Consider the following 9,447-nt stretch of genomic DNA (forward strand, 5'->3'; position numbering starts at 1 on the left):
ATTATACTCCACTATTTCTTACATGAGTAATATTGTCAAATGATTATATGTTATTTCTTTTATTTCTTCCATCAATTTAACTAGATAGGAACAAAATTTATTCAAGTAGAAACTAGTTTCTTTTTTCTTCTCTTCACTTGTTTCGTTATTAGTAGTAACAAAACGGAGATTTACAAAGAGAAACACTAGGTAGAGTGGTAAATAAATAGTAATACAAGGTGACAAAAATCATAAATTTTAAACTTGGAAATGGGATTCAGGTAGAAGTACTTTACCTTTCTAAAGAGCATTAGGAAGGTTAATATTGAGATATAGGATCATAAAAAAATAGAAGCTAAAGGCACAACATTATAATTTAGAAGAATCTCTCCTTCCTTGAGTTGATGTCATGCGTAGGCTAAAATGGTCATCAAAGTTTTTAATTTTTGCAATGATGTCACTTAACTTATAGGTATAGCAATGTCCTTTTTGTCTTAAGGAAACATCGGGAGAGTTAATTTGATTCTCTTGATTTAAGAGGGAGTTATTTTTGAGGGGATATATATAGGAGCCTTTTTGGATCTTTCTGAAGTGTGTCAAAGAGCATACAACATCTTAAATGCCTTTGTATTCTATCTCTTTCCCGTAAATGTAAGCTATAAGTTGAACCTCATAAATCTTGTGTCTATTTTTTTTTTGCATCCTTCTTTTATTATTCACTTACTTCCTCAATTGTCATACTTGCCAATCCTCACAAGTGGTATCAAAGTCGGGTCTAGTTTAATCAAATCCAATGACTTTGACATCGTGCAATATTCAAAAATTTGATGGTTCCAATAGTTTTATTCTTTGGCAATTAAAAATATATGTTGTCATAACCCAAAAAGGGTTTGGTGAAAGCATTGTTGGGAAAAGAGAAAATGCCGAATACTTTGACAAATGATTAGAAGGATGAAAAAGCTTTGGCAAAATCTAGTTTTGTCTTTTAGATACTATTATGAGAGAAGTCCTTTCAGAAAAGATTGTTACTAGTTTATAGTTTAAATTGGAGTTGCCACACACGACAAAGTCCCTCACCAACAAATTATATTTGATGCATTGCTTATATATGCTGCGGATGGTAGAAGGTATGTTTATGAAAACCCATGTAGATGAATTCAATTGATATCAAAATTGAAGAAGACAATCAAACCTTTTTATTGTTATGTTCCTTACCCCTTTTCTACAAGCATTTAAGAAAAAAAAAAAAAAAAAAAAAAAAAGCATTCTAATTTGGTAGGGATGCTATTTATTTAGAAGATCTTTAAAGTTTCATTATTCTCTAAAGAATTGCTTAAGAAGCATGTTAGAGGAAATAAAATTGAATGACAATGAGATCCTTTGGTAGATAGGGAGAGGACAGGCAAAGAAATTTAAATCACAGATTTAGATGAAGTTCAAGGGAAGCAAACAAATGTTGCAAGTACTACAAGAAGACAGAGCACATCAAGGTTGACCATTACAAGTTAAAGAATAAGAATAAAGACAACAAACAAGGCTAAAATCAAAGAAAGAAAGAAGTCGAAGCAAATGTTGTTAATAATGAATCTAAAGGTGTCAAATTTGTCCTTTTCACTACCAGTGATGCATGCTTTAAAAATCATTGGGTGATGGATTCAACATGCTCGCTTCATATGTTTCCCAATATAGATAGGTTTTTCTTATATGAATAATCTCTAGTGGGATTACATTGATGAGCAACAATGTAGCTTGTAAAATTGTTTGAATAGGAATGGTACAAATTAAAATGCATGAGCTCTCAATGAAGTTTGGCACGTTCCATATTTGAAGAAGAAATTTTTTTTTTTCTCTTGGTGTAGAGACCCAGAAAATAGAAATGATAAGAAAAATAGAAGAAAAGAGGAAATCGGTGACGGTTTTCTGGAGTGTTAGGAAAACCGTCGACGATTATATTTTTACTGCAGTCAGGTTAAAGGTAAACAGTGAAAACCGATTTGGTTAAAGACAAAACTGGTGACGTTTTTCTAGGAGCCTAAGAAAACTGTCGACGATTTTTCTCTGGGACATAACAGTATATATGGGTCGCATGTCATTTTCTTTTAGAATTACAAAAACTCTCTCTCTCTCTCTCTCTCTCTCTCTCTCTCTCTCTCTCTCTCTCTCTCTCTCTCTCTCACTCTAAACTTGCCTCATCATCGATCAGACTTCGTATTTAAGGCCTAGCGGCAATCCTCATCAAATTGACCGGAGTTGAATTATGTTTTGAGGATCTTAGGAATCACTCCAAAGTTGAGCTAAGGGTGTTAAATATTGGTATTTGATTTATTAAATGAAGAATATGGGTTTAGAGATATTTCAATGATTGTAATTGTGGAATTAAAGTTGATTGAACTGGGAACAATGTAAATTTTAGGGTTTTGGTGCGAACGCCGCAGGCATGGGTTTAGGGTCCCTGTGAGCGTTTCCTCAAGGAATGAGGTAAGAGTAATAATTAGTTAATTGTTTGATGTTTCATTGATTAAATGAAGTATGTGGGTTTGAAAAAATGTGAATGTGATATTATTCTGGGGGATACATGATTTCAGGATTTTTGAGTTCTGAATGCAGCGGGCGTGAGTATAGAGTTTGAGCAGGTCTTTCGATAATCTAGTAAGGGGAATAAGTTAAGTTAGATAAATTCATGAATTTTATCAACTAAAGTATAACATGTGTTTATGGGATATCAACATATGATTTACTGTATATTAAAAAATATAAATTTAGAGTATGAAATTTGGATTTTAAATCTATTATATATTTATGAAAAATTTAGAATTTGGGTTACAGGAAAGTTTTACAAATGATATGTATTATTTTCATATAGAAAGAAAATACAGTTTTACCCGTATAGATTATAGTATAAGAGTTTCATTAAAATTGTGTGGCATGAGAAATATCTGATATAATACAGAGATTTAATATAGAATTTTATACAGCTATTATCGAACCATGATATTATAACTTTTTATAGAACCATAATTATATACAGCTTTTACAGAATCATGATTTACAGATATTACAAAACCATGATATATAGTTATTACAGAGCTATGATTTATAGTTATTATACAGAATCATGGTTAGTTCAGTTTATACAGAATCATGGTAAAATAGTAATATACAAACATAGTATTATATAGTATCAGATCCCTGGTGGACCAGCACAGATTATAGAGTATGGTACTGTAGCTAATACAATATAGATAGTGCAACCACATATCTTAGATAGAGTGTGAAATTGACAATCTATTGTGCCTAGAGGAGAGACAAAGGCTCCCTGGTAGTTAGGTTGAGGAGGCCAATTATACTACAGAGGCTTATAATTTGACTTAGCCTGGTTGGCCAGTCAGAGTTAAGTCAAGCCCACGGGATGCACAACCCGAGCATGCAGGGTTAATTCATGCATGCAGTTATCTATCCAGAGAGGCTTTCACAGTTATATAAATAAATGTATATAGTTTTATAGAGAACATGAACTATCTATTATAGTTATAAGTATGTTCAAATAGAAAGTTTATTTTAAAAGGCATAGGTGTGAGTTATGATATGTTTTACATTGAAATGTTATCACAGTTATAGTTGAATTAATAATTATGTTATTCAAGTAAAACTCATTTGCCACACATTGGTTGTAATTTATTCCGTCTTACTGAGAGGTGTCTCACTCTAAAATTCCAAACATTTTAGGTGATCTAGATAGACGTGCGGAGCGAACTCCGAGATGTAGGAGACTTTAGTACTATCCTAGCTGCAGGGTAAGCTTTTGAGTTGGGAGTTCTATTTTTGGGTATGCATGTCTTTAAGACATTGGGTTTCTTTTGGGAGATGTATATGTATATTTTGTGAAATACTAAAACTCTAGTATTGTAAATAAGGTCAAAGCGTTTTTATGTTTTCCACTGTATAGATGATATGTATTATAACAGGTATCCTCGGTATCACTTTAGGTCCGAAACATTATAGTGAATAGTATTGTGGGTATCAGAGTAATTGTATTATAAAAAAAATGGTAAAATTTTGGGGTCATTACACTTGGAGCCTTTGAATCCAAATGATATAAGTATTCCACTAAAGATGACTTTATAAAGGTCAGCAAAGGTGCCTTTATTATTCTAAAAGAAAAAAAAATTACCTCTAAATTTATATGTCTTGCAAGGTGCTATAGTTTCATGTGTTGTTGTTGTTTATCATTCTTTATGCGAGATTTTGATATAATCAAATTATGGCATATGAAGTTAGGACATATGAGTAAGAAAAGGCTAATATTATTGAGCAAAATAGGATTTCTTTGTGGTTGAAGTACATGGAATTGTGCAAACATAGTGTGTTTGAAAAATAGAAGAGAGTTATTTTCAACACTAGCACCTACAAAACCAAAAGCACCCTGGATTATATACATTTTAACACCCAGGGACCCTTTTGTGTTCCTTCTAAAGGTGGAGCTTGATACATGTTTACTTTCATTGATTACCACCCAAGAAAGACCTGGGTGTTGTTTTTGAAGGATAAGAATGATGTATTCAAATATTTCAAGTAATGAAAAACAATGATTGAGAAGCAAATTGAAAAAAAGGTCAAGTGACTCAAAATTGATAATGGATTGGAATTTTGCTCACTAGAGTTTGAAGAATTTTGCAAAAATGAAGGTGTTGTCATGCATATAAGACAACTACATATACACCACAATAGAATGGCGTAGCTAAGTGCATGAACAGAACCGTCTTGGAAAGAGCATGTTGTATGCTCTCAAATGATGATTTATTGAGGGATTTTTGGGTAGAGGCTATTTCTACTACTTGCTATTTAATAAATTGTTCTCTAGCCTCAACTCTAGAGTTCAAGACCCCATAAGAGGTATGACTTGGTAGATCTACTGATTATTCTAATTTGAAAATTTTTGGGTGTCTTGGCTATATACATGTTAGTGAAGGGAAATAAGAAGCAAGGGCCAAGAAATGTATTTTTCTTAGTTATGCAATTGGGGTGAAGGGTTATAGACTTCGGTGTCTTCATTTCAAATCACCTAATTTTACTATGAAGGGAGAGACTATTTTTGATGAGATGGTAATGCTTAAATCAAAGAAGGAGAACATACCATCGCAGAAGTTAACCAAGTCAAGCATAATATCAAGAAAGTAGAGATAAAAGATAATACTAGCCCTTTGCTGAAGACTAATTGTAGTCAAACTTGCTTAGTTAAGAACACTAGTGAAGTAGAAGAGATGCCACTTGAAGAATCTTATATCATTGCCAAGAATAGGTCTAGAAGAGAGATCAAATTACCTTTACTGTATAGTAATGTTGTACATGTCATTCTAATCTTATTTCCTATGCTTTGGTAGTTGCATAAGAAACCAATAAAACTAGAGAACCCATAACATATTCAGAAGCAATTTCTTGTGTTGATTCCACTAAGTGTTTAGTGGCTATACAAGAGAAGATTGATTCTTTACACAAGAATCACACTTAGGAATTAGTAAAGCTTCCCAAGGGAAATAAGATTGTAGGTTGCAAATGATCCTCAAGAAAAATAAGGTATTCCATGAGTTGTGGGTGCAAGGCATAAGATATAGTTAGTAACTAAAGGTTATAATCAAATTGAAGGAGTATATTTAATGATGTTTTCTCTCTTATTGTTAAACATGCTTCTATACATGTATTATTATCTCTCATTGCTATGCTTAGTTGGAATTGGTATAGTTAGATGTTAAAACAACTTTTCCACATGCCAGACTTGAGAAAAAGATTTTCATGTGTCAAGCTAAAGGTTTTATTATTGATGGAAAAGAAGAGCATGCTTGGTTATTAAAGAAATTATTAGATGGATGGAAGATAACTCCTCTAATGACTTTGGTGTATTCCCAAGAGCGCCGCGGGGGTGGGGGGGGGGGGGTGGGGGTGAATTAGGTATTTAAAATTTTGTCCTAGACTTAACTAATCTAACAACAATATTACTCAACTTAGGGTTTGTCTATGCAATTATAAACCTAATCATTTATAATAGTAAAATATACATATTCATGTGTTGGAATTTAAAATGCGAAAATTAAAAGCAGGCACAAGAAATATTATCGGGGTTCGGCCAACTGTGCCTACGTCCTCGCCTTGGCTCACCAGTACAAGGATTCCACTATAAGCTCACTTCATGGGTGGAGCGGCACCGGTTACAATCAGGTCAATTAGTGGGGCTGACCTCAACCTACACCTTATCAGGATGGTGCACCTAATTTTCCTAACCGGGTTTAAGCCAATCTGGGACTATTCAACAGGGCTAGTCTCCCTCTTTAGGCTCGTTCCTAGAATACAAAAATTTTAACCAGTAATGTGCGTGCATGTAAAATGCTTCTTACACTAAGCAGATGTGTACCAATAAGCTCAACTGAATAATGGACTCACGTATGATAGGATATTAAGTCCAAGTGAGATTTTGTTAACCACAATGTTAACTCTCAACACAAGATATATCAATGTGTGTATGTGAGAGTGAGACATTTGATATTAAGCTAATATGCTTCTTGTGTGAATAATCAAACAGTCTCTACAACCCTAAATAAATATCACAAAAATATTTCTCAAATATAAAGCACAGTACATAATAGGTATTATTTTATAATTGAAAAGGGAAATGTTTGTGAAATGTTGGAACTGTTTATGAAAATGCAAGGAGTTTTATGAAGGCCATAAGGGCTGGGATTATGTTTAATGTTGTGAGGGCCAGGATTATGCTTAATGGCTGTGAGCCAAGTTTTATATGATGGCTGCGAGGGCCAAGAATATGTTTAAGGCCGCAAGGGCTAGGATTATGTTTAATGGCTGTGAGCCGGATTTTATATGACGGCGAAGGCCAAGATTTTATAATATGACAGGTTTTATACGAAATAAGTTTGAAATATAGTTTTTATTACTTAAATTGCATGATATGCTTTAGGAACCTTGAGTGTAACGACCTTCTGTTTAAATGAGGGTTTTTTTTATATACATATATATATATATATATATATATATGTATATAAAAAATATATATGTATATAAAAAAAACCCTCATTTAAACAGAAGGTCGTTACACTCAAGGTTCCTAAAGCATATCAACATTTGAAATGCTCTGATACCAAACTGGATTAAACCCAATCATCAACTTAAACAGCAAGAAGCAGAAATCAAATAAAACAATAACCATATGTAATTATATACAATACCAGAGTGCTAAAGTGTTTCCTAAAATATACATATATGTCTATTTTCCCAGAATACCCTCAACTGGCTAGGATTATACAAAAATACTCCCAAAAATACTCACACTACCGTCAGGGCAATACCGAGGCCCCTCTATCTGCGAGCCTACCTGGATCACCTGAAAAATGTTAAAGTATTTGGGATGAGCCAACGCTCAGTAAGACGAAATATGCTATTACTAGTGTGTGGCAAATGAGTTACAATACTGTGAAAATCTATTAGTATATAGTTATGTATCACTGAATTTGTAAAGTACAATACCAATAATATAAATTTTCATCTTTTACCTGTTGCTTAACATTTCTATACTTTAGGTTTCTACTCAAAATACTGCTAATATATATGTATATATATTTTCTATTTCTGTAAACCTGTATTAACATAGTAATAACTGTAAACTTCCCTGTGGATAATTGTGTGTCATGATTTAACCCCTCATGACAGGGTTGTATGGCCTGTAGGCGGGATTTACCTTGGATGGCCAATCAGCAATAAATCACTATACTCCATAGTTTGATCAGCCCTCCTCAACCCATATATGATGGGGAGCCTGTCCACTCGTGGGCTCTATGCGATCGACCTTTATACCACATACTATCTGAATAGGTGGTTGCACTCTATATACTGTATGTAGCTACGGTACCGTGTTCTGTAAACTATATGGTCCAACAGGGTCTAATACTATATAATACATCTTTATATACAACTATCTGTTTTACCATGATTCTGTAATAACTGTATAAACCATGACGCTGTAGAAAACTGTATCTATATCAACTGTGCTTCTGTAATTAACTGTAAATCTGTATGTCATGGTACTGTAAAACTATATAATCATGGTATTTCTGTAATTGCTGTAAGATATATTCACTGTATGTATATTCTGTAAAATATAACTCAGGAAAATACTGTAAAACATATTTCTGTACTATATCTATATTCTCAAGTCACACAGTAATTCTAAAACATATTAATCATACTTGATAAACTGTATAAAGCTCTACTGTGAATAATACTTTGGTAGAACATTTATAATTTTATACTGAAATCATACTCAAATAACCTAGCATAGTATATTTCCCTTACCTGTTTCCTGCTAAAAATCCCCTACTATAACGGGTCCAACACCCGCAGGGTTCTCCACTCAACACCCTAAAAACCATAAATCTCAGAACAAAACATTACTATTTCTACGTCTATTACATTCTTTACAACTACTGGAAACTCAAATTCGGAATAAAATACCTTACCTTGGATTTGGGATGAATTCCAACTTCATTCCACCGACAATCCGCTCCAGTAGACTTGAAGAGAACTTCTCCGGAAGGGTCGTGGTGGCCTCAGATCATCGATCTGGCAATTGACAGGATCAAAATTGAAGAGAGATAGAAGAGGGGCCATAGGAGAGAGAGAGAGAGAGAGAGAGAGAGAGAGAGAGAGAGAGAGGGAGAGAGGGGAGAGAGCGGCGCTATATTTTTGAATTAATCCGAAGTTTTGCACTATTTATACTGCGAGATTCGTCGACGAGCCACGTCACCTCGTTGACGAGTCCTGTAGAAAGTTCATCGACGAACCTGCACCTTTGTCGACGAATTTCAGACTTCTCAAAAATCCTTCTTGGTATCTTCTTGTCGACAACATCTTGAAGTATCCTCGCCAACGAAATCCCTATGTTTGTCGACGAGGCCTGGGAAATTTTCTTGGAAATTTTACCTCCAAAATGCAATGTCGTCTACGAAGTCGGCTGCCTCCTTATGTTACTGATTCCATTTCCCTCCCTTTTTATTATTTAAATACCATTATTACTCGGGTCGTTACAATGAGGACCAATAATGTTATGAGCACGGTACTATTGCAAGGGATTCATTATGTGGCCATGTGTGCCCACACTATTCTAGATAGCAGTTTAGGGTGGTTTGAGCCGATTAGCCTTGGTAGAGGGTGTACCTTCCCTAAAAGCTTGGACTTTCAGGATGTGGTAGGGCAATTGGAACCACGCAAGCAAGTTGCAGATGTATGTTTGACTTAGTCTGGTTGATCACCCCAGGCTTAGTCCAGCCTTCGGGTCGCACAACCCATAACATGGGGGAAGTAAATGGTGTTAGTCCCAGGGAATGTATTTTATGCATATCTGTAGATTTATGTAAATGATATTACTTATTTACTGAATTGTTTATACCATGAAAATAAGTCGAG

The sequence above is a fragment of the Malania oleifera genome, chromosome 7 (genome assembly GCF_029873635.1).
Source record: "Malania oleifera isolate guangnan ecotype guangnan chromosome 7, ASM2987363v1, whole genome shotgun sequence".
Taxonomy (NCBI): Eukaryota; Viridiplantae; Streptophyta; class Magnoliopsida; order Santalales; family Ximeniaceae; genus Malania; species Malania oleifera.